The sequence below is a fragment of the Salvelinus namaycush genome, chromosome 28 (genome assembly GCF_016432855.1).
Source record: "Salvelinus namaycush isolate Seneca chromosome 28, SaNama_1.0, whole genome shotgun sequence".
Classification (NCBI taxonomy): domain Eukaryota; kingdom Metazoa; phylum Chordata; class Actinopteri; order Salmoniformes; family Salmonidae; genus Salvelinus; species Salvelinus namaycush.
In genome coordinates this window covers 8186607-8212762 of record NC_052334.1, presented here as the reverse complement: position 1 = coordinate 8212762, position 26156 = coordinate 8186607, and the positions used below count along the sequence as shown (strand labels likewise).

At 43.3% G+C, this 26156-nt stretch overlaps 1 pseudogene; it reads left to right on the top strand.

Moving 5' to 3' along the window:
- LOC120023015 overlaps positions 1-26156 on the top strand; it is a 143851-nt pseudogene that overhangs the window by 26573 nt on the left and 91122 nt on the right.

The following is a 26156-nucleotide window of genomic DNA, read 5'->3' as shown; positions in this document are numbered from 1 at the left end:
ATCAATCAATCATGGGGCTTTGATAGAGGATAATAATGTGAAGAAGACAGAATGACGTAGCTGCCTTCTAGCGCATGTTCAGTTCAGATCAATTCAAAATAACTTGAGTGATGAGAATTGCTTGTGAGTATGTCTGTATTTGTGTATCACAGGCAATGATCGAGGAGGCTACTGAGTGGAGGAATCATGTGGAGGTCAACAGCAGCTTAATGAAGAGGTTTGATGAGTCCCGTGGCGAGCTGGAGAAGGTGCTGAAAGTCGCTCAGGCTTTTCTAAATGAGAGAGGCAACCCAGAAGACCTGCTAAAAAAACACATGGTAAGAGCAAGAGCTTGCGTCATGGCTAGGACCATAGATTTAGACTGTATTTTATCTGGACAAACCAGATTTGACAATGACCATAGGACTTGGCTGTGTAGCACAACAGATCTGGACCAGGCTAGTCTGGACTGGGGATTCAGTAGAGAAGCACAAGGGGAGGAGGTGTGGAGTCATGTGGACATTGTGAGAATCTCAGTGAGACATCTCTGTCAATGTTTGCAGGAGTTCTTTGGGCAGCTGGACCGGCAGGTCCTCGATGCGTTCCTGAAGGCCTGTGATGAACTGACAGACATAGTGCCTAAGGAGGAGCAGCAGAGTCAGCAGGAGACAGTCAGGAAACTGCACAAACACTGGAAGGTTAGTGCCATGTTGACAGAAAGGTATGGTACTAGCATAATCATTCAAAGCCTGCAAATGTAGAAATATTCTATTTTCACAGTTCCAAGATCCAAGTATTCTTATCACATTCCCCTTCAATGTCTTGTGCACTTTGTCGGTCCTGAATAGTCATATGACTGTCACATCTTGTTTTTATCGTATAGTAATATAATATTTTCAGGTTAAGAGTGAGACTGAAAGAGTTCCTAAATCCCTCTCTCCTTCCCCCTCTCTCAGGATGTCCAGACAGAGGCTCCCTACCACCTGCTGCATCTGAAGGTAGAGGTGGAACGGAGCAAGCTAATGGTCTCCACGCAGGAGTGTCAGTCAGAGCTGACCAGAGAGAACAGACACCTGGCTGGCATGGGGAGTGAGAGGCTGATCAAGGAACACAGGGTGAGACTAGCTGTGTCATGTTGATGGCTGTGGTCTCTATCCTGATCTGATAGGAGTGATGGCTGTGGTATCTATCCTGAACGGATAGGAGCGATGGCTGTGGTCTCTATCCTGAACGGATAGGAGTGATGGCTGTGGTCTCTATCCTGAACGGATAGGAATGATGGCTGTGGTCTCTATCCTGAACGGATAGGAACGATGGCTGTGGTCTCTATCCTGAACGGATAAGAGCGATGGCTGTGGTCTCTATCCTGAACGGATAGGAGCGATGGCTGTGGTCTCTATCCTGATCTGATAGGAGCGATGGCTGTGGTCTCTATCCTGAACGGATAGGAGCGATGGCTGTGGTCTCTATCCTGAACGGATAGGAGCGATGGCTGTGGTCTCTATCCTGAACGGATAGGAGCGATGGCTGTGGTCTCTATCCTGAACGGATAGGAGCGATGGCTGTGGTCTCTATCCTGAACGGATAGGAGCGATGGCTGTGGTCTCTATCCTGAACGGATAGGAGCGATGGCTGTGGTCTCTATCCTGATCTGATAGGAGCGATGGCTGTGGTCTCTATCCTGAACGGATAGGAGCGATGGCTGTGGTCTCTATCCTGATCTGATAGGAGCGATGGCTGTGGTCTCTATCCTGAACGGATAGGAGCGATGGCTGTGGTCTCTATCCTGAACTGATAGGAGTGATGGCTGTGGTCTCTATCCTGAACTGATAGGAGTGATGGCTGTAGTCTCTATCCTGATCTGATAGGAGTGATGGCTGTGGTCTCTATCCTGAACGGATAGGAATGATGGCTGTGGTCTCTATCCTGAACTGATAGGAGTGATGGCTGTAGTCTCTATCCTGATCTGATAGGAGTGATGGCTGTGGTCTCTATCCTGAACTGATAGGAGTGATGGCTGTAGTCTCTATCCTGATCTGATAGGAGTGATGGCTGTGGTATCTATCCTGATCTGATAGGATTAATGGCTGTGGTCTCTATCCTGATCTGACAGAAGTGATGGCTGTAGTCTCTATCCTGATCTGATAGGAGTGATGGCTGTAGTCTCTATCCTGATCTGACAGAAGTGATGGCTGTAGTCTCTATCCTGATCTGACAGAAGTGATGGCTGTAGTCTCTATCCTGATATGATAGGAGTGATGGCTGTAGTCTCTATCCTGATCTGACAGAAGTGATGGCTGTAGTCTCTATCCTGATCTGACAGAAGTGATGGCTGTAGTCTCTATCCTGATCTGACAGAAGTGATGGCTGTAGTCTCTATCCTGATCTGATAGGAGTGATGGCTGTAGTCTCTATCCTGATCTGACAGAAGGGATGGCTGTGGTCTCTATCCTGAACTGATAGGAGTGATGGCTGTGGTCTCTATCCTGATCTGACAGAAGTGATGGCTGTGGTCTCTATCCTGATCTGACAGAAGTGATGGCTGTAGTCTCTATCCTGATCTGATAGGAGTGATGGCTGTAGTCTCTATCGGTTATTCCATGGTGCAACTGAGTTTACTTTGCCATGATCACATGATCTAGCCCAGTGGTTCCCGCATTTTTTATAGTCCCGTACCCCTTCAAACATTCAACCTCCAGCTGCGTACCCCCTCTAGCACCAGGGTCAGCGCAATTTGCCATCATTGTAAGCCTGCCATAAAAAACACTATACATTACATTTATTAAACATAATAATGAGTTTTTGTCACAACCCGGTTCATGGGAAGTGACAAAGAGCTCTTATAGGACCAGGCACAAATAATAATATAATAACAATCTATAATTTTCTCTTTATTTAACCATCTCACATATAAAACCTTATTTGTTAACTTCTCTGGGATATGTGGGACCTTGGCCAAAAGCCAGTAAAAATGCAGCGTGCCAAATTCAAATAAATTACTATAAAAATCTAACTTTCATTAAATCACACATGAAAGATACCAAATTAAAGCTACACTTGTTGTGAATCCAGCCAACATGTCAGAATTCAAATAGGCTTTACGACGAAAGCACACCAAACGATTATGTTAGGTCAGAGCCAAGTCACAGAAAAACACAGCCATTTTTCCTGCCAAAGAGAGGAGTAACAAAAAGCAGAAATAGAGATAAAATTAATCACTAACCTTTGATGATCTTCATCAGATGACACGCATAGGACTTCATGTTACACAATACATGTATGTTTTGTTCGGTAAAGTTCATATTTATATCCAAAAATCTGAGTTTAGGCGGGACGCTACTGTCTCACTTGGCCAAAAGCCAGAGAAAATGCAGAGCGCCAAATTCAAATAAATTACTATAAAAATCTAACTTTCATTAAATCACACATGAAAGATACCAAATTAAAGCTACACTTGTTGTGAATCCAGCCAACATGTCAGAATTCAACTAGGCTTTTCGGCGAAAGCAAACGATGCTATTATGAGGATAGCAACAGAGTAAATAAAGAGAGAGAAGCATATTTCAACCCTGCAGGCGCGACACAAAACGCAGAAATAAAAATATAATTCATGCCTTACCTTTGACGAGCTTCTGTTGTTGGCACTCCAATATGTCCCATAAACATCACAAATGGTCATTTTGTTTGATTAATTTCGTCGATATATATCCAAAATGTCAATTTATTTGGCGCGTTTGATGCAGAAAAACACCGGTTCCAACTTGTGCAACGTTACTACAAAATATCTCAAAAGTTACCTGTAAACTTTGCCAAAACATTTCAAACTACTTTTGTAATACAACTTTAGGTATTTTTTAATGTAAATAATCGATAAAATTGAAGACGGGATGATCTGTGTTCAATACAGGATTAAAACAAACTGTAGCTAGCTTTCTGGTCACGCGCCTCTAACAAACAGGACACTTCGAGTGACCCTCAATCAAGATGGCCGTACTTCTTCATTACACAAAGGAAAAACCCTCAACCAATTTCTAAAGACTGTTGACATTCAGTGGAAGCGGTAGGAACTGCAAGAAGGTCAATTAGAAATCTGTATTCCCAATGAAAATCCATTGAAAAGAGAGTGACCTCAAAAAAAAAAAAAACGGAATTGTTTGTCCTTGGGGTTTCGCCTGCTAAATAAGTTCTGTTATACTCACAGACATGATTCAAACAGTTTTAGAAACTTCAGAGTGTTTTCTATCCAAATCTACTAATAATATGCATATCTTATCTTCTGGGGATGAGTAGCTGGCAGTTGAACTTGGGTATGCTTTTCATCCAAACGTGAAAATGCTGCCCCCTATCCTAGAGAAGTTAATCGAAAATTGTGAATAATTCACCACAGGTTAATGAGAAGGGTGTTCTTGAAAGGATGCTCATAACTCTGCAATGTTGGGTTGAATTGGAGAAAGTCTCAGTCTTAAATCATTTTCCACACACACGCCTGTATTTAGTTTTCATGCTAGTGAGGGCCGAGAATCCACTCTCACATAGGTACGCGGTTGCAAAGGGCATCAGTGTCTTAATTAACAGCGCGATTTGCCAAGGCAGGATACTCTGAGTGCAGCCCAATCCAGAAATCTGGCAGTGGCTTCTGATTAAATTCAATTTTCACAACCGTTTGTTGCAATTTCGATGGGGCTCTCTTGTTCAGATATTGGTAAGTGGACTGGAGGCAGGGCATGAAAGGGATAACGAATCCAGTTGTTTGACTAGTCCGTTTCGGGAAAGTGCCTGCTTAATTGCGCACCCAACTCGCTCAGGTGCTTCGCTATATCACATTTGACATTGTCGGTAAGCTTGAGTTCATTTGCACACAAAAACTCATACAATGATGGAAAGACCTGTGTGTTGTCCTTGTTAATGCAGACAGAGAAGAGCTCCAACTTCTTAATCATAGCCTCAATTTTGTCCCGCACATTGAATATAGTTGTGGAGAGTCCCTGTAATCCTAGATTCGTATCATTCAGGCGAGAAAAAACATCACCCCGACTGGTAGGCCAGTCGTGTGAGAAACTCGTCATCATGTAAGCGGTCAGACAAGTGAAAATTATGGTCAGTAAAGAAAACTTTAAACTTGTCTCTCAATTCCAAAAAACTTGTAGATACTTTTCCCCTTGATAAACAGCGCACTTCTGTATGTTGTAAAAGTGTTACATGTCACTGCCCATATCATTGCATAGTGCAGAAAATACATGAGAGTTCAGGGGCTTTGCTTTAACAAAGTTAACCATTGTCACTGTAGTGTCCAAAACGTCTTTCAATCAGTCAGGCATTCCCTTGGCAGCAAGAGCCCCTTCGTGGATGCTGCAATGTACCCAAGTGGCGTCGGGAGCAACTGCTTGCACGCGCGTTACCACTCCACTATGTCTCCCTGTCATGGCTTTTGCGCCATCAGTACAGATACTAACACATATTGACCACCAAAGTCCATTTGAAAAATATCCTCTCCTGTTGTCCTGGTTTCCATTGGTTTACAGAAGAGGATGTTTTTCTTAATTGACCCCCCATAAACGTAACAGACATATACCAGGAGCTGTGCCAGGCCCGTCTGTTGACTCATCCAGCTGTAACGCATAGAATTCACTGGCTTGCATGCGAAGCAGTAATTGTTTCAAAACATCTCCTGTCATGTCACTGATGCGTCGTGAAACAGTGTTGTTTGATGAAGGCAATGTCTGTATAGTTTTGGGCCTTTTCCCCCAGCATTGTCCCAGCCATATCCACGGCAGCAGGAAGAATTAAGTCCTCCACAATAGTATGGGGCTTGCCTGTCCTAGCCACTCGGTAGCTCACCATATAAGACACTTCCAGACCCTTATTATTAATGGTATCTGTTGCTTTTTATACATGTCTTACTACTTGAAAGTCGTCTTAATTCTCGCTAATTTATTTTTGCCTTATTTTTTAAATGGGCATACTTTGTTTCTAAATGTCTGCGCAAGAGTGAAGGTTTCACCGAGTTGTGAGATATTTGCACATATAACACACTGTGGCTGAGGAAAGGCACTACTCCCAATATAAATTAACCCCAACTCAATGTAGGTCTCATCATATTTGCCCCTTTTCGATGGTCCAACGTCCCTGTCTGTTGTTCGGTGCTTTTCTTAAGCCTAGGCGTCCCGCTAGCGGGACAACTTCCGGTGAAACTAGAGGGCAGGCAATTCAATTAAATAATCATAAAAAGTATGGATATTAAACATTTAGGTACATATAAGTGTCTTATATCGGTTGAAAGCTTAAATTCGTGTTTATCTAATTGCACTGACCGATTTACAGTAGCTATTACAGCGAAAACATGCCATGCGATTGTTTGATGAAGGTGCCCCACATCAAAATATTTTTCCACCGGCACAGGTTTCATAAATTCACAAATAGCGATTAAATATTCACTTACTTTTTGAAAATCTTCCTCTGATTTGTCATCCAAAGGGTCCCAGCTATAACATGTAGTGTTGTTTTGTTAGATAAAATCCTTCTTTATATCCCAAAAAGTCAGTTTAGTTAGTGCCATTGATTTGAGTAATCCACTCGTTCAACATGCAGAGAAAGGAATCCGAAAACGTTGTTTCAACAAGTCAAAATACGTTTCTATTTACTCCTCAGATACCCTAAAATGTAATCAAACTATAATATTTCTTATGGAAAGAAGTATGTTCAATAGGAAATCGATTTTAGCAGGTGCGTCCTGTCTTCATGGCGCTCGCAAACACGAATTTCCAAGAGTGTGTCCCTGTACCCAAACTGATATTTCTTATTCGTTTTGGAAGTTACAAGCCTGAAACCTTGAACATAGACTGCTGACACCCTGTGGAAGCCATAGGAATTGCATCCTAGGAGCTAATTTTCAGTATGCCCTTATACTTGCCATTGTAAGAGCATGGTCTCTCAAAAAAACAAAAAATTTAAGTTGGTTTTTCTTTGGATTTTCTCCTACCATATCTATGTTTTATATTCTCTTACATTATTTTAACATTTCCACAAACTTCAAAGTGTTTTCTTTCCAATGGTACCAATTATATGCATATCCTGGCTACAGGGCCTGAGCAACAGGCAGTTTACTTTGGGCACGTCATTCAGGCGGAAATTGAGAAAAAAGGGGCCTAGCTCTTCAGCTGCATCAGATTCACAACTGTTAGTGTCCATGCTAGCTGGGCTAACAACAAACGTATAATTACGGATGCTAGCATTGGATGTGCTCGTGGAAGCAGAACAACTTGTGTCGTCGACAAGTTCAGGTGTAGTATTGCTGGTAGCGGGCCTTACTAAATGTGAAGATAACATTTTTTTTTAAATTACATGTAAATGTGAATCACATTTGGCGTACCCCCGACAGCATTGCGTGTACCCCTGGGGGTACGTGTACCCCAGTTTTGGAATAGCTGATCTAGCCCATATCAGGTAGTGAATGTGTGGGGACCCCTAGCCTGGTACTATGACAGTCACTGTGCTGGTCCGCAGTGCATATTTCAGAAAAGCAATTCGATTAATTTAGCACTTGATGTCTCCCTGTGAGAGAGTTTGTCACATGAACGATGTACCTTTACCGTCCTGCAGGACTTCTTCAGGGAGAAGGGTCCTCAGTCTCTGTGTGAGAAGAAACTACAACTGATGGAGGAACTGTGTCAGAAGCTTCCGGACAGCAACCCAGCCCACCAGACCCTGGACAGCTCTAAGAAGGCCTACTCTGAGCTCTGGGAGGAGATAGATAGCACCCATCACAATCTGATGCAGCACCCTGATAAGTGGGAGGAGTTTAACACCAGGTAACAAGGCCTCACGAATGATAGTGATTCAAGACTGTCACAATCATGATTTGTATCATTGTTAACATAACATATCATTTTGTTTTGTTTTTTGTAACATTTTGTTTTTGGACCTTTTCTCTTTCACTCACTATCCACATTGATGCACTGACTAATGACAAACCACCAATCCTTTTTAACCTAATGAAAACTGAAATATTAGATGGCTATACAGTATGATCATACTTTGCCCATGTTCATCTCAGGTTCTCCGAGTTGTCAGCCTGGCTGTCGTCTAAAGAGAGCCAACTCAGACTGCTCAGGAACAGAGCCAACGACCCCAGCAAGCACGGACAGGTCAAGGCCACCATAACAGTAAGTATGATGGGAATCCCTCATGCTCTATGTGTTAGACAAGGCAGAGATTTCACAGACCTATCCTCATATCCATACTGTATGTCCTGAAGGCAGCTGGTTCTCCAGTAAATTACTGGGAGCAATATAGAGTTTATGTGCCATTGGTCTGCACCTTGTTAACCCACAGCTCTTACTTTATGGTGCATGGCAACAATAGAGTTGTCTTCAGTACATACAACATGGATTTGAGGCTATCACAGACCTAGGTAAGCTTGATAACCTATGCCACTTCCCGCTCTCCCCTCTCCAGGAGCTGAGGAACGATGCAGAGCTGCAGGAGGGGAACCTGGGCTGGCTGAAGTCCCGGCTGGCTGTGCTGATAGAGATCTGCTCCGAGACGGATGCACAGAGTCAGGCTGTGGCAATCAATAAACTTTCCACCAACTTCAAGGGCCTCCTCTCCTATCTCACTGAGGTAAGGAAAGACTGAGACTGCAGCTGACACTGTGCTCCTCCCAAATATATTTGTGTGTTGTAGGGGAGGGTTGAGAGCAGAGCAGAAGACACATTTCCAATCAACATAATATGGTCAATCAAGATGATTAAAGTGTTTGAAATAAGCCAGCGAGCACTGAAGCATACTGTCATCCTTACATGCTCACCAGGACAGAAGAACGGAGGACGGAAGAATCACAGCATTAGATGGCTAGCCTGGGTGCCAGTCTTTTCTGCTCACTTGTACCCACAATGCCACACTCCCTCTGTCTTTGGATTGTCAGTTCACTGTTATGTCTCTTCAGGGTGATGTTAGGGTCGATGGTATGTCTTATCACTGAGTGAGGCCGTATCATTTTCCACTGTGTTTTCTTCCTGTCTGAAAAAGCCATTCGTTGTAAACTAGTTGGTTTTAACAATAAAATATAGATTTATGAAGCAACCTTCATAAATCAATTGTCCTGCCAAGAGTTCATTGTCGTACCAAGAGTTAAAGAACAGTATTCATGTTCAGTTGGTTCCAGTGTTCATCTACCTTGGTTTGAAAACGGTGGTGATAGCGTTTCCTTTTTTTCTATATTGTTTTTGAGAGTTGCAGAATGTAATTTCTTTCCTCTGTGTTCTTGTCTCCCAGTCTGAGAAGGTGGTGCTGGCGGTGGGGGACTGTGTGCAGTTCAGGGAGGAGGTGCGTGGTGCACTGGATGAGCTGGTGCAGGGTCAGCAGGAGGTACACCTGGAGGTGACCAGGATACTGGACTCTGAGACCGTCAGGGAGGCCCAGCAATTGCTCCAGGTTCACCAGGTAAGTCGGACTGGAGAGGAACTGTTCGGCATCTGACTGTAAGGCGCTACAGAGGGTAGTGCGTACGGCCCAGTACATCACTGGGGCCAAGCTTCCTGCCATGCAGGACCTCTATACCAGGCGGTGTCAGAGGAAGGCCCAAACATTTTTCAAAGACTCCAGTCACCCAAGTCATAGACTGTTCTCTCTGCTACCACACGGCAAGCGATACCGGAGCTCCAAGTCTTGGACCTAAAGGCTCCTTAACAGCTTCTACCCCCAAGCCTTAAGACTGTTGAACAATTAATCAAATAGCCACCCGGACTATTTACATTGACCCCCCCCTTTTGTTTTTACACTGCTGCTACTCGCTGTTTATTATCTATGCATAGTCACTTTACAAATTACCTTGACTAACCTGTACCCCCGCACATTGACTCGGTACCGGTACCCCCTGTATATAGCCTCGCTATTGTTATGTAATTTTATTGGGTCATTTTTACAATTTTGGTGAGATTGAACTATTCTCAAAGGTTTCTGCAATGTTAAATAATTGAGTTGAGGCAACAAACATTGATATGGAGCTTTATATTGTATTCATGAAAGAAAATTATGCTTTTTGTGGTTGTAAAAATATATATATATATATATATGTATAATTGTAACGGTTGTTCTCCTCCTCTTCAACCGAAAAGGAGGAGTAGTGATGGAACCAAGGCGCAGGGGGTTGTGAACACATAATTTATTTAAAGACAAGACGAAAAAACACGAACTTCACTATAACTAACAAAACAACAAACGGAGTAGACAGACCTGGACGACGAACTTACATTAAACACGAAGAACGCACGAACAGGGAAAAATAGACTACACAAAATGACGATGTACAAAACAAACCGAACAGTCCCGTATGGTGCGACAAACACTGACACAGGAGACAACCACCCACAAGGAACACTGTGAAACAACCTACCTAAATATGACTCTCAATTAGAGGAAAACGCCAAACACCTGCCTCTAATTAAGAGCCATACCAGGCAACCCTTAAACCAACATAGAAACAGAAAACATAGAATGCCCACCCAAACTCACGTCCTGACCAACTAACACATACAACAAACTAACAGAAATAGGTCAGGAACGTGACAATAATGTCATAATGAACAGTCAAAAAGTAATACACTATATGATGTTTACAGCCTTTAAATGAGATCCAAACACCAAACACGTTGATTGTCTCCTCTCTCCTGCCTGCAGCAACAGCTGAAGCGTCTGCGTATGAAGAGGAAGGATGTGCAGCAGCAGATCACTAGGGGCCATCAGCTACAGGCTGAGGAGGGGCTGGGGGAGACCTTACAGCAGGACCTACAGAGTCTGGAGACAACACTCAGCAATATGGACCACACCATGGACTCACAGGAACAGGAGTTAGAGGTGAGCTCTCTCACCAGACTGTACCTTCTGGGGGTATTGGAAATCCTCTTGCTCTTGTTCCAGGACTTTAGTGTCCGTTTCCTAGACACAGATTAAGGCCAGTCCTGGACAAAAATGTATGTTAAATTAGATTCTGTATTTAAGATGGTTTATAGTCCTGGACTAGGCTTAATATGTGTCAGGGAAATCGTCCAATTAGTTGCTGTCTTTTGTTGTGGTCTTTGTAGTGTGCGTTACAAAGCTGACCTGTCTAAGATGAAGATGTAACAGTACAGACCATATCAAGGTGTTGATCTGTGTACTGAATGTCCCCATGTGTTCCTCTGTGTATTGGCTGTGTACTGTATGTCCCCATGTGTTCGTCTGTGTATTATTTGTGCACTGCATGTCCCCATGTGTTCCGCTGTGTATTGTCTGTGTACTGAATGTCCCCATGTGTTCCTCTGTGTATTATCTGTGTACTCAATGTCCCCATTTGTCCATCTGTACATGTGTTTATTATCTGTGATCAATTATCTTTGTTTGTCCCCAGGTGTCATGGTACTAATCTGTGTATTGAATGTCCCCATTTGTCCCCCAGGTGACTCTGTCTGCGTGGCAGGAGTTTGACAGCCAGCAGAGGACAGTGCAGGAGTTTGTTACCAGGGCGCTCTCTGTCATAGACAGAGACCTGAACTTTAGCAGCCCAGAGAGCCTGGCTACTGAACTGGACCAGGCCAGGGTGAGTGAGAAGTGAATTTGGTGAACATGTTAGTGTGACAGTTGACACTTTTGAATGATAGTTGACAGTTAGCAGGGCTGTTGGAATCAGTCAATCAATCAATCAAATGTATTTATAAAGCCCTTTTTACATCAGCCAATGTCACAAAGTGCTATACAGAAACCCAGCCTAAAACCCCAAACAGCAAGCAATGCAGATGTAGAAGCATGTAGAAGCACGGAATCCCATCCAGTGTTGGCAATTTAGCGTCTTTGTCTCTATATAGTGAGTTTTCAGACCCCTCCAGCGACTTTTATTGGTGAAAGAGTCTTGCGCCAAATTCCACTACTTTTCAGACTGCCTTTGGGGAGATTTGACTCTGTGGGTTTTTGGGGGGGTTTTCATAGCATTTAGTGACTTTTCTCACTGTCTGTGCAACAGAAGTCACAGTAATGGTGCACACACAGGCAGAGAACCCCAAGGGGAGAGGGAGTGTGGCGGGAGAGGGGGGCGAAAACATTACGTCGGGGACCGCAGCTCTGCCACAGCAAGGCAAATAGGTGCTGTGATGTTGTCGTGGCAACGGCAAAACGTAATCTGGGAATTTATAGCAACAAATCAAGGAGCCAATAGCAATTTTATTATTTTATTTTATTTCACCTTTATTTAACTTCTCTGGGATATGTGGGACGCTAACGTCCCACTTGGCCAAAAGTAAAAATGCAGAGCGCCAAATTCAAATAAATTACTATAAAAATCAAACTTTCATGAAATCACAAATGAAAGACACCAAATTAAAGCTACACTTGTTGTGAATCCAGCCAACATGTCTGATTTCAAAAAGGATTTACGGCGAAAGCACACCAAATGATTATGCTAGGTCAGTACATAGAAAAAGAAAAACACAGCCATTTTTCCAGCCAAAAAGAGGAGTAACAAAAAGCAGAAATAGAGATAAAATGAATCACTAACCTTTGATGATCTTCATCAGATGACACTCATAGGACTTCATGTTACACAATACATGTATGTTTTGTTCGGTAAAGTTCATATTTATATCCAAAATCTGAGTTTAGGCGGGATGCTACTGTCTCACAGAGCGCCAAATTCAAATAAATTACTAGAAAAATCTAACTTTCATTAAATCACACATGAAAGATACCAAATTAAAGCTACACTGGTTGTGAATCCAGCCAACATGTCAGAATTCAAATAGGCTTTTCGGCGAAAGCAAACGATGCTATTATCTGAGTTAGCACCATAGTAAACAAAGAGAGAGAAGCATATTTCAACCCTGCAGGCGTGACACAAAACGCAGAAATAAAAATATAATTCATGCCTTACCTTTGATGAGCTTCTGTTGTTGGCACTCCAATATGTCCCATAAACATCACAAATGGTCCTTTTGTTCAATTAATTCTGTCGATATATATCCAAAATGTCAATTTATTTGGCGCGTTTGATCCAGAAAAACAATGGTTCTAACTTGTGAAACGTGACTACAAAATATCTCAAAAGTTACCTGTAAACTTTGCCAAAACATTTCAAACTACTTTTGTAAAACAACTTTAGGTATTTTTTAACGTAAATAATCGATAAAATTGAAGACGGGATGATCTGTGTTCAATACAGGATTAAAACAAACTGTAGCTAGCTTTCTGGTCACGCGCCTCTAACAAACAGGACACTTCGAGTGACCCTCAATCAAGATGGCCGGACTTCTTCATTACACAAAGGAAAAACCCTCAACCAATTTCTAAAGACTGTTGACATCCAGTGGAAGCGGTAGGAACTGCAAGAAGGTCAATTAGATGAATGAAAATCAATGAAAATTCATTGAAAAGAGAGTGACCTCCAAAAAAAAAATCTGAATGGTTCGTTTTCATCCAAACGTGAAAATGCTGCCCCCTATCCTAGAGAAGTTAAACAGGTAGGCTAGTTGAGAACAAGTTCTCATTTGCAACTGCAACCTGGCCAAGATAAAGCAAAGCAGTTCGACACATACAACAACACAGAGTTACACATGGAATAAACAAACATTCAATCAATAATACAGTAGGAAAATCTATATACAGCATGTGCAAATGAGGTAGGATAAGAGAGGTAAGGCAATAAATAGGCCATGGTGGAAAAGTAATTACAATATAGCAATTAAACACTGGAATGGTAGGATGGGCAGAGGATGAATGCGCAAGTTGAGATACTGGGGTGCAAAGGAGCAAGATAAATAAATAAATAAATACAGTATGGGGATGCGGTAGATTGGATGGGCTATTTACAGATGAGCTATGTACAGGTGCAATGATCAGTGATCACTTCTCCCATCAAGTGTATATTTGGGTGATTTAGGCTCCTTATCGTGTCTTTATCTTTCAAGGTTGGCTATTCAGGCTAGATATTGAGATGTGAAATTAAGATTTTAAAACCTTTCAAGAATAATTCAACCTAGTCATATCACAAAGTGTCAGTGACATTCTGACTCTCACATTCTCCGTTGTCATAACAGGTCCTTTTAAAGCAGAGTGAAGCAGAAGCCTGCATGGTGAACACCTTGTTGAGGAAAGCAGCAGAGATCCAGCTTGGCCCAAAGAACACCACCTTGTTACTGGAGCAAGCCCGCTCCCTCAGCGAACAGCTGGACAAAGTGGAGGCTGGCCTCAAGAAAGAGTAAATACAACAACTCCTCTCCCCCTCCTTCTCCTCCTTCTCCCCCTCCTTCTCCTCCTTCTCCCCCTCCTTCTCCTCCTTCTCCCCCTCCTTCTCCTCCTTCTCCTCCTGCTCCTCCTTCTCCGCCTCCTCCTCTTCCTCCTAGTCGAGATTCTAATCTGAGCCTTTATTCATAAAAGGTCTCAGTTTAGGAGTGTTGATCTAGGATCAGTTTAGCCTTTTAGATCATAATGAATAACATTACATGGAGAGGGAGGACCTGATCCTAGATCAGCACTCCTACTCTCAGACACTTTATGAATATGGGCTCGGAACTCTTTGTTGTGTTGTTTAGCTACCCAGTTTTGTGATAAAACTCAATTAGTCGCACTCTTTTCTAGCGCCAAGGCTCTTGATGGGATGAAGAATCAGTGGACTCGGTTTGGGACAGAGTTTGAGACCTTCTCCTCGTGGATCTCTGAGAAAGAGAAAGAAATGGATGCTCTAAAGAGTTCTGCTGCTCCACTTGGACAACAGATCAACACAGTAAAGGTACTGTAAGCCTCCTCTGCATTTCCTTTATATGTTCACCCACATTTTCTCTAGACAGTATGCACAACATGTTGATGGTTTACAAGATTTTCCATCTTTGACTCAAATCAGTGATCAAATCAAGGTAGCTCATTCCAACAGATCATTCATACCTTAACTTGAATGACTCAAACATTGAACCTTGAAACCATTAAAACTTGCCGACAAAAATTATCTGACAATAAAAAAAACAATAGCATTAGGTAACAATCTTTATCCTCCTCCCGCCTCCCAGGCGGTGGGTGTGGAGCTGGGGGACAAGGCGGAGGTGTTATCCCAGCTCGAGGCCCACTCCCAGGCCCTGGCCCAGTTCATCTCGTCTGGGGAGGCAGCCCGTATCAAGGCTCGGCTCACCCAGATCGGCAGGTACTGACGTGTGGATGTTTTTACCTACTTTAGTTGAATGCCCTGACTGTAAACATGTACATGTCATGTAAATGTACATTTCTCTGGGTAAGATCAACAGAAATGTTGATGTAATGTAAATGTACATTTCTCTGGGTAAGATCAACAGAAATGTTGATGTAATGTAAATGTACATTTCTCTGGGTTAGATCAACAGAAATGTTGATGTAATGTAAATGTACATTTCTCTGGGTAAGATCAACAGAAATGTTGATGTAATGTAAATGTACATTTCTCTGGGTAAGATCAACAGAAATATTGATGTAATGTAAATGTACATTTCTCTGGGTAAGATCAACAGAAATGTTGATGTAATGTAAATGTACATTTCTCTGGGTAAGATCAACAGAAATGTTGATGTAATGTAAATGATGAATGTATTTACCGATGGTTTTAACTGAAAATCTTTTTTTTCAGGGTTAATCATTAATTGCATTATATACTGCATGTTAAAGTTAGTCATAATACTGTATATTGAGTTCTTGTTCTGGACAGTCAAGTTCCTATGTGTTTTATCTATGCAAGGCTCTTTTGCTTTGTGCTACCAAAGGTTGCTGAGTGTTAGAGGAAGAGGACTGGCCACCCCTCATAGCCTGGTTCCTCTCTATGTTTCTTCCTAAGTTTTGGCCTTTCTAGGGAGTTTTTCCTAGCCACTGTGCTTCTACACCTGCATTGCTTGCTGTTTGGGGTTTTAGGCTGGGTTTCTGTACAGCACTTTGAGATATCAGCTGATGTACGAAGGGCTATATAAATAAATTTGATTTGATTTTGATTTTGTTATCTTTTCATCTGCAGATACTGGGAGGAGCTCAGGGAGAGTGTGGAGCAGCTAGAAGGACAGCTGCAGGAGAGCTCCTCCACACAGCACCGCTTCAACACCAGCCTGGAAGAGGTACGACTGAAATAAAGACTTTTGTTTATTCTTGAGTAACCTCGGGAGAACGAGTAGAATTACCACTAGCTATACGTCACCACTAGAACCAATGAAAATAACCCTTAGAAGTGTTAGAGGAAATGATGAATGTCAAAATCAATGATTGTCTGAATTATGTTATTTAAAGGCCAAAACAACACTTGGTGATCTCCATAAGAAACTGGACCATCCTGTCACTTCCTGTACCTCCTCGTCAGAGACCTACAAATGTCTCCAGAACCACATGGTATGTCTTTCTCTCTGGTTTCGTCATTACAATGTATTGACAACTACTTATTTAATTACTTGCTTAGGCTACTTCATTTTCCTAATTTCATGTCAGACATGAAGGCCACAATAGGTTCCTTCTACTGTTTCCTGTTCTTGGAGATACACATTTTACACTTTAAGGTTGTACATTTGCAATGTCTCCATGGCACACTGCCACGAATGAGGTTCTGCCATTTTATTGACGATATTGTCTTGCTGTTTGTTCAATAGTGTTGTCTTTATAGAGCTATATAGTACATAATAAATAGTCAGGGTTGGGGAGTTACTGGTTACATGTTATTGGTTACATGTAATCTGATTACAAAAAAACTGTAACTGTAATCAGTTACGTTATCAGCAGAAATATTGTAATCAGATTACATATAACTTAGAAAAACGAGTTGATTGCTTCTTGGATTGCTTTTAAATTCAGCAAAGATGTTTGTGAAAAATACAATATGACACCATTCTGTTTTCTCAATGACATTCAATTTATAATTGAAAAAGGCGCAAGTTTAAGTTTGTTCCACCTGAGCAAGTCTGACCACAAGTCCAAGTCAAATGTGTTCATGGATCCTTGTAGTCTTCTTCTAATGCCCCTTAAAGCGAAAGTAACCCAAAAGTAATCTGATTCCATTACTGAGTTTGGGTAATCCAAAAGTTACATCACTGATTACAATTTTGGACAGGCAACTAGTAACTGTAACGGATAACATTTAGAAAGTAACGTACCCAACCTTGTATATAGTGTTGTATTAGTCAAATGTATTTAATTCTGTGGTTTATCCCCCTAGGATGTGTCCCAGAGCTTGGAGAGCCTGAAGGCAGCCTTGTTGCCCCTGTCTGCTGGGGCACGTAGACTCAGTGACAGGGAGCAGGCTGAGAGAGCAGTGGCCGCTCTACAGACCAGCTATGACCAGAGTCTAGGGCAGGCCAAAGAAAAACAGGACACACTGGAGAAAGTGCTGTCTCTATGGCAAAAGTAGGAAGGCTAGGCTGGAGGGAGACATTTTGGACTGGTTTCCCAGGCACACATTATGCCTAGTGCTGGACTAAAGCATCTAAAGAACCTTGATCTAAAGTTCTTTTTAGTCAAGGCGTAATGTGGATCCGGGAAACCGGCCCTTCAGCTGTGAAATATTGATGTAAAACATTTGTTTTTGTACGTTTTTGAAGTGCCCGTCTTGTTCTTAAACTTGGATACTTTGTTTCAGGTATGAGACGGATCGTTCTAGCTTTGTATCCTGCTTGGAGAGATGTGAGTCTACATCCAAATCTGAGAGCCATTGCCTGCCTGCAGATAAAACCAAGCTGGAGAGTGAGCTGCAGGACCTGCAGGTAATGTAAATTCATACATTTTCAATCCATGTTCCTGGACTGATCCTGCAGAGCTTCCATATGCATTTAGGGACAGTTTCCGAGACACAGATTAAGCCTGAAGATTCTCCATTAAAAGTGTTTTTGTAAAGGCTTGCTGGCATAGATGCTCAACAAAAGCTTATCTTCTGTAGGACTTGCAGTCTGAGGTGGTGTCGCTGGAGCCCCTCCATGATGGCCTGGTGGCCTCAGGGACATCCCTGTACCCCACCGCCCCAGAGGAGAAAGCAAGGCAGCTCAGTGATGACCTAGAGCAGCTTAAGAAGAGATGGAACTCCCAGAATGAACTCATCCCTTACAGGTCAGTCAGAAGATGGTGTGTGTGTCACTCGGTTCAGCAGTAACACATTGATTCAGTCAGACTGCTTCCAACATTACTATACTATGTAGTGCACTGCTGTTGACCAGAGCTCACATACCTCATTCCAGTCTGACCTTCATTGTTGGCAAATGGGTCCTGTACATCTTCCAAATCAAGTTGGTTTGGTAACATCACATTTCCAACTTAATTACGTCTTACTTGTACTGACAGCACACAGCATTGTAGAGGTACAGTGGTGTGAAAAAGTATTTGAGCCCTTTCAGATTTTCTCTATGTTTGCATATTTTCGATACTGAATGTCATCAGATCTTCAACCAAAACCTAATATTAGATAAAGGGAACCTGAGTTTACAATTTTTATTTATTTATTTATTTAATTAACAAAGTTATGCAACACCCAATTCTCCCGTGTGAAAAAGCATTTGCCCCGTTACACTCAATAAGTGGTTGTGCCACCTTCAGCTGCAATGACTGCAACCAAATACTTCCTGTAGTTGTTGATCAGTCTCTCACATTGCTGTGGAGGAATTCTGGCCCACTCTTGCATCCAGAACTGCTTTAACTCAGTGGGATTTGTGAGTTTTCAAGCATGAACTGCTCATTTCAAGTCCTGCCACAACATCTCAATTGGGATTAGGTCTAAACTTTGACTAGGCCATTCCAAAACTTCAAATTTGTTGCTTTTTAGCCATTGTCATGTGGATTTGACTGTGTGTTTGGATCATTGTCTTGCTGCATGACCCAGCTGCGCTTCAGCTTCAGCTCACAGACGGATGGCCTGACATTCTCCTGTAGAATTCTCTGATACAGAGCAGAATAAATGGTTCCTTCTATCAATGCAAGTCGTCCAGGTTCTGAGGCAGCAAAACATCCCCAGACCATCACACTACCATCACCATGCTTGACCGTTCGTATGAGGTTCTTACTGTGGAATGCAGTGTTGGGTTTTCACCAGGCATAATGGGACCCATCTCATCCAAAAATGTGACTCAAGTTTGCTAAAAAGCACCTGGAAGCACCTGGATGATCATCAAGATTCTTGGAAGGATGTTTATGGACAGATGATTTAAAAGTATAACTTTTTGGAAAGGGGGCAAATACTTTTTCATGGCACTGTATGTGATTTTCCTGTTATTTGTATACGGTACAGAATCAAGGAGCTCCAGAGCCAGCTGTTCCAGGTGGAGCAGTTTGACCAGTCCTTGTTGAAGTTCTCTCAGTGGTCTGAGACCCTCCTCTCCACCCTCCACTCAACCTCCCTGGTCAACATCACTGACCTGCAGCCTGCTGTGGCCCAAGTCAAGGTATGAACCATGGTCAACAAGTCAATCATGTTTTTTTTGTCTGACTGTTCTACTACAAGAAATGTATTTAAATTATTCCTCTTCATCCCCCTCCTCTTCCTCCTCTTGCTCCTGCTCGTCGTCCTCTGTACCCTGTATGGTCTGCTGTAGGAAACACTAGCAGCTCTTCAGAAGCAGAGTGGTGTGAGGGAGAGCTTGGAGCTCCAGACAGAGGGGCTGTGTGCCTCGTGTGAACCCCAGGATGCTCAGCTCCTCCAGGGGAGACAGGTCAGCTGCCTACAGCCCTACCTGGAGGTCCAGCAGCTGGCTGAGCTCCGACTGGACTGCTTGGGGAAGCTGGAGGCCTTCTTGGAGGTAAGAAAAAGGTCCTACAAAAGGTGTGTCAAACTCATTCCATGGCGGGTTTCTTTTTTTAAGACCTAGAGAACCAGCTGAGGGAGTTCTTTACTGATTAGTGATATTAATTCATCAATCAAGTACAAGTAATGAGTGAAAACCTGCAGACACTTGGCCCTCCGTGGTATGAGTTTGACACATGTGACACCTACAACATAACCGGACCATTTTCATAACCATTTTATAACCATTTTAAAAAACATTTTCATAAGCATTTTCAAAACCTGGGTTAAGTTAAGGGTTAAAGATTAGGGTTAAAGGTTTGGGAAAGTCATTAAAAAGTGGTTAAATCTGCTTAACATGTCAGAGCCCAAAATAAAAACGTCTGTGTTATGCCTCCTCCCTTACAGACCCACGGTGCGGCTGTGGGGGTACTACGAGGCTTGAAGCAGACGGTGGAGAGTTCAGGGAGCTGGGACCATGGTCGGGTGGAGGAACTACACAGAGAACTGGAGGCCATCGTCCCAGACATCAGCAGTCTGGAGACCCTGGCAGCCGGCCTGGACAGCAGCCTCTGTAAAGGTATTTATATTGTTTATTTCATATCTATTGTTTATTATATGTATGTTTTCCTCTGAAGCACATTGTGTTACTACCTTGCTACGAAATGTGCTTTACAAATACAATTTGATTTGATTTGATTGAAGGCCATCTCCACATGGTGAGCGGTGTGGAGGGGTCTGGGTCCCGGACGTCGTGCCGGGTGCTCGCTGATGGTCTCAGCGGGGAGCTGGACACAGTGAGGAATCTGCTTGGGACCAAGCAGAGCGAGGCAGAGGCCCTGGGAGCGCTATGGAGCTCCTTCAGACAGAGGAAGGAACAGCTGTTGAAAAGCGTGGAGGACATCAAGGAGAAGGCGGACCACCAGAGCCTGCGAGAACCCAGCCCACTCGCCCTGCAGCAGAGGTAGCTAGGATTCTGGCCAGTGTGCTTGGTGTTTTCAATCATGAGTTCCATTTTCACATTATCTCTGGATGAATTGTGAATAGCTGGCTGTAACGCAGTCTTTTCTTCTTTGGTGTCCAGGCTGCGGTTCTTTAACCAGCTGGAGGATGAGCTCCAGTCTCAACAACACGAGGAGCAGTGGCTCAGGGACAAGGGTCAGCAACTAGCCCAGAGAGATGCAGAGCTGGCCGGGGAGGTTCTTAGGGAGATCAGCCTCTTGGAAACCACCTGGGAGGATACCAAGAGACTCATAACTGACAGGTAGGGCTCTGTCTTCAGCATCAAATGTTGAAGACCAAATTATCTTTTATAGTTGCTTATATCACAATCTAAACTCATCACACATATGTAAATAGCAGCAAACTTGTGTAGATATTTATTTATATACTGGATTCTTGACATAGCTTACTGTGCTATATCTACTGCTGTACACATCATCCTTAGTATTTCTTGTGTACGTATGTATAGATTGCATTTTGATACTGCTACAGTGCTATTTGGGTTGTTAATTGGATTCATCTCGCCATTCTTGAATTTATTTATTCATTTTTTACATTTGAATTGTTTGACATTTGACAGCATTGTTAGCAGCTAGTAACATAAGCATTTCGCTGCACCGCTATAACACCTGCTAAACTGTGTACACGACCAATACCATTTTATTTTATCTAACGTACTGTAGCTCATCCAAGAGAGTATATGAACACTTCAACAATTCAAATCCAGAATTCAAATCACCCCACAATTTAGTCATTTGAAGAGATGTGTGTTGTCAGGCAGGAGCAGTGCAGTGTTCTGGTGGAGCTGATGAGAGAATACCATAACCTGAGGACATCCATAGCCGCCACCATGGAGAACACTGAGGCTGTGGCTGACATCGGCTCGGCTCTGAAAGACCACGAGGAGACCAAAAAATCGCTGGCTAAGGTTAGGATAATGACGTTCATCTCAGTTCTCGTATAAACCTGTATACACAGTTAATAGCTATTATCTTATTATTGCTACTATGATTATACATTGAACTTCAAAATAAAAGTAATCACTTCAAAATAAAAGTTTTTTGCTCTTCTTTCCCACTGTTTTCTCATCTGTACTTATACAGCATGAAGCAGTGAAGGCAGAGATGTTGGCCAAGCAGAGTGACCTGGACCAGTTCTCCAGTAAAGGAAAACTTCTGCTGTGTGATCTGAAGAAGATCCCAGACTGTGAGGCTCAGCTGATGACGACAGACATGCAGACTCTAGTAGACCAGTGGCTCGAGGTAAGTCTACATGGACAATAGGGACACACACAATTGAATAAAAAACACGAGGTACAATAGTGATATTGCCATTGGAGTCCAAAAGACCAGACTTGACTTGACCCTTTTACTCTGACTGTAAGGACCATAGGTTATCAGGAAGAATGGACCCCAGAAAGAGTAGCTGCTGCAGGAGCAACAGCTTATAGGGATCCTTGACTTGACTTAAACCCTTTGAGACAGTTTCCCGGAAGCCTAGTCCTCGACTAAAAAGCACTTTCCCTTAAGCATGCTTTTTTGTCCAGGAGAAGGCCTAATCTGGGCCTGGGAAACCAGCCCTTTTACTCTGTGAGGAGCATAGGTCATCCACTGCTCTCTGTTTTGGGACAGTTTCTTAAGTTCCATCTATGAGTATTTTAGTTTGTCCATCTCTGTTATTACCAATCTTGTTCTCTCGTGATTTATTTTGCCCGCACAGTTTTGTGAATTTACAGAGGTTGATTTAGTCCCTTTACATTCCAGGTGTTCGAGAGGATTGAAGACAACATTGAGCATCTGAGCCAGAGCCTGGCGTTGTCGGATGACGTGCAGCAGATCAGTGAGGAGATCGAGGGCTGGACCAACAGCTCAATGATGGAACTCAGTGAAAGCCTGAATAACCTCATTGGCAGCCAGAGAATGGAGGCCAGACTCTCTGCATTACAGGTAGGATACATGGATGGAGTCACACATTCACAGAAATAAGATATTCCTTACTACTGTCATTTAAGGGAAACAGGAGAGGAACTTAAATGGGGTCTGTTACATGCTGAGTTCAATTAGTTAGACTGAATTTCAGACGTTCCAGTCCTGCAGCTGCCAAATCCCAAGTGCTCAATCTCTATATTAAACTAGAAAATCTAGTTGTCTCTCTTTGCATTCCCTCTCTCTCTATCCAGTTGGAGATGGGGAAGAAAGAGCACCAGCTTGTGACCCTGCAAGGGAAAGTGTCAGAACTGAAGCAACTCAACTGTAGCCAGGACACTCCCGCCAAACTACAGGTACCGCACACGATTGGTTTGAAGCCCAAACTTCCCAAACTTCCAATCTATAGTTTTGGAAATTCTTCTTTTAAGTTCTATAAGTTCAGGGCAACTTTTTAACTAACTGACACAATGTGAGTTTCCCTAGTATCATTTTAAATCCATTGGTAGGCAATGGATGAACAATAGTGATAAAACATTTAGGTAAACTCATCCTCTGTTGGTTTGCCCCATACAACTTCAGCATGAGCTAATCAATATTCTGTGTGTTTATTTCAGGTGCTGGAGGCGGACCTGAGGAAAAAGCTGAGCCAGGTGCAGAAGCTATGTGAGCAGGCCAGGGGAAACCTCAGGGACTTCAGCTCCCAGAGAAAGCAGTTAGAGGACTACATTACCCAGATGTCTGATTGGCTGAAAAGCATAGAGCAGTCCCTGACGAGCTCACCGATTGGCTCTGACCTAGAGGACATCTGCAGAGTCAAAGTAGGTAGACATTCAATTGAAACAGGTTTTACCTGAGATTTTACTTGACTTAGTCCTCTTGGCTCCCTTGGGAGCATAGGGCATCCACCATCGCTTTCCACCTCACTCTTCCCTGAACAAGGCCTTTTCCCTCTTCCCGACTATACTAAGTTCTTGTTCTGAGAGCTCACACTTGTTATTCTTTATATTATTATTGCTGTATGTGTTAAATTCATATGTATGTAAATTGTATAACAGGACCTCCAGAAGGACCTTCAGAACCAGCAAGGCAGCATAGATTCCACCAGGGAGAGCCTGAACACTCTGTGTCGGAAGTACCCTTCTGAGGAGCTGGCTGGGCTGGGTAGTGCACTCACTGACCTTATCAAGGGCTATGAGTCTGTCAACCAGCTTTCCTCTAGGACCCTGGCCTCCCTGCAACACGGCCTGCAAAAACACTTCAACGGTGAGGATGGCTGGTTCCTAAGAGGGGTTATAATTAAGAGGTGTGGTATATGGCCAATATACCACGGCTAAGGGCTGTTCTTATGGACGACGCAACGCAGAGTGCCTGGTCACAGCCCTTAGCCGTGGTATATTGGCCATATATCACAAAACCCACAGGTGCCTTATTGCTATTATAAACTGGTTACGTAATTAGAGCAGTAAAAATAAATGTTTTGTCATACCCGTGGTATACAGTCTGATATACCACGGCTGTCAGCCAATGTTCTCTTTTATTCTGTTCTGCTCTATTCTTTATTTTGTTCTATTGTAGTCTAGTCTAGTCTATTCTAAACTACTCTTGGACCATGACAATGACAATATAATGAATAAGATGATGATAGTGATGATGATGATGATGATATCTGTCTCTCTTGTTCTGTAGACCTGGTTCGGGAGTTCCACAGCTGGCTGTCTGAGCAGAAGGAGGTAGTGAAGGAGTGCTCTGACCGATCAGGAGACACTAGCATCGTGCAGCGTAAACTCCAGAAGCTAAAGGTACAGTCCAAAATTAGCATAGAACCCATAGAAACCATAACCCTCAAATATACTATTAATCCTCAATCGCTTAGGGTCGGTTTCTTCAACGCAGATTAAGTCTAGGCCTTGACTTAAAAACTATTTAAATTAACATTTTCCCTTGAGTCTGCTTTTTTGTCCAGGATTAGATTTAATCTTGTTCAAGTGTTTCCCTTGACATGTGACCTCCTATCCTTTAGGGGGCGCTGGAGCGTGTGGAGGACGGGGAGGTACGTCTGACTCAGGTGTGTGAGGAAGGGGAGAAGCTCCTGCTCCACCTCCCTAAGGCCAGCGCTGGCCAGGTGCAGCAGCACCTCTCCTCCATCCAGCAGGACTGGGACCGCTATGTTGAGCAGTGTAGACTCAACCAGCAGGCCCTGGAGGACAGCACTGCACAACTAAATGGGTAAAATATACTTGGAATGGATCTCAATAATATAAAGAGACTTCCTCTCCTCCTCTCCTTTCTTTCATCTTAACTTATCCAGGCCTATCCAGGTGTTGCTCTATCCAGATCTTTCACATCAGTACAGATGGGGGGGGAGACTAAGAGAATTTAGAATTTTATAATATTGAGATGCACCCTTGAAGCCCAGGAGTGGGCCTCAGGAATACAGTCATAGATGTGTATGAGTCCCTGACTGTGACATGGTGATATAATATCTCTGTCAGGTTTGAGGGGCGTCTGAAGAGGCTGAGTCAGTGGCTGGAACACATGGAGCAGAGGGTGACCTCAGAGCTGCCTGAGGAGAAACACAGGGGTCTTGAGAAGGCAACACTGGAGGGGGTGGAGGAATACCACCAGGAAGTGCTCAAAGAGAGGGACTCTTTCGAGCGACTGTGTCAGGAGTCACAGGTCTTGAATGAAGGTGGACGAGGCGACGGTGGTGAGACACGGGCGGCTGCGGGGCTGCAGTCTCAGCACCAGGCTCTGCTGCGAAGGGTGAGGGAGAGGCTGAGGTGCTGCCAGGTAAACCTACAGGAACAGGAGGTATTTGAGGAGACCCTGCAGAGCACCTGGTCCTGGCTAAACGGGATGAAGGAACGACTGGGGACCCTCAACAGTACCCTGGGGAACAAGGTGACGCTGGAGAAGAGACTGGGACTTGTACAGGTTAGTAGAATCAAGAATTGGCGTGCTCAACTCAATAGTCCTTGAATAAAAGTATTTGGGTGCAGGGTTGGAAAGGCATATCAACTGGAAAATAACATTTCTGGTACAGGTCAGACAAAATGACCCTAATTGACTCTGGACAAAAGTAATGCCCTCTACAGGGAATAGGGTGCCATTTCAGAATGGCCCTAAAATAGACACCTTACTTTGGTCTTTTGCAATATGATAGCTTGAGGCATTGAAGGTCAATATTCCAATGAGCAATGTTGTCCATGGTTGATAAACAAGTCTTCAACTAAACTAAAATAAAGTTGGATTTGATTTGTTTTGATCTTTGTGTGTTCCAGGACATCCTGCTGATGAAAGGCGAGGGCGAGGTGAAGCTGAACATGGCGGTAGGGAAGGGCGAGCAGGTTCTGAAGCACAACAGTGTGGAGGGACAGGAGGCCATCTGCTCCCAGTTACAGAACCTGAAGGACGCCTGGGCCAGCATGCTCATGACCTCCATGAGTTGTCACAGGTACTGTATACTGTTGTATTTCCTATTTATCTATCTATCTATCTATCGATCACCTCTGTTTATGTTTAATCTC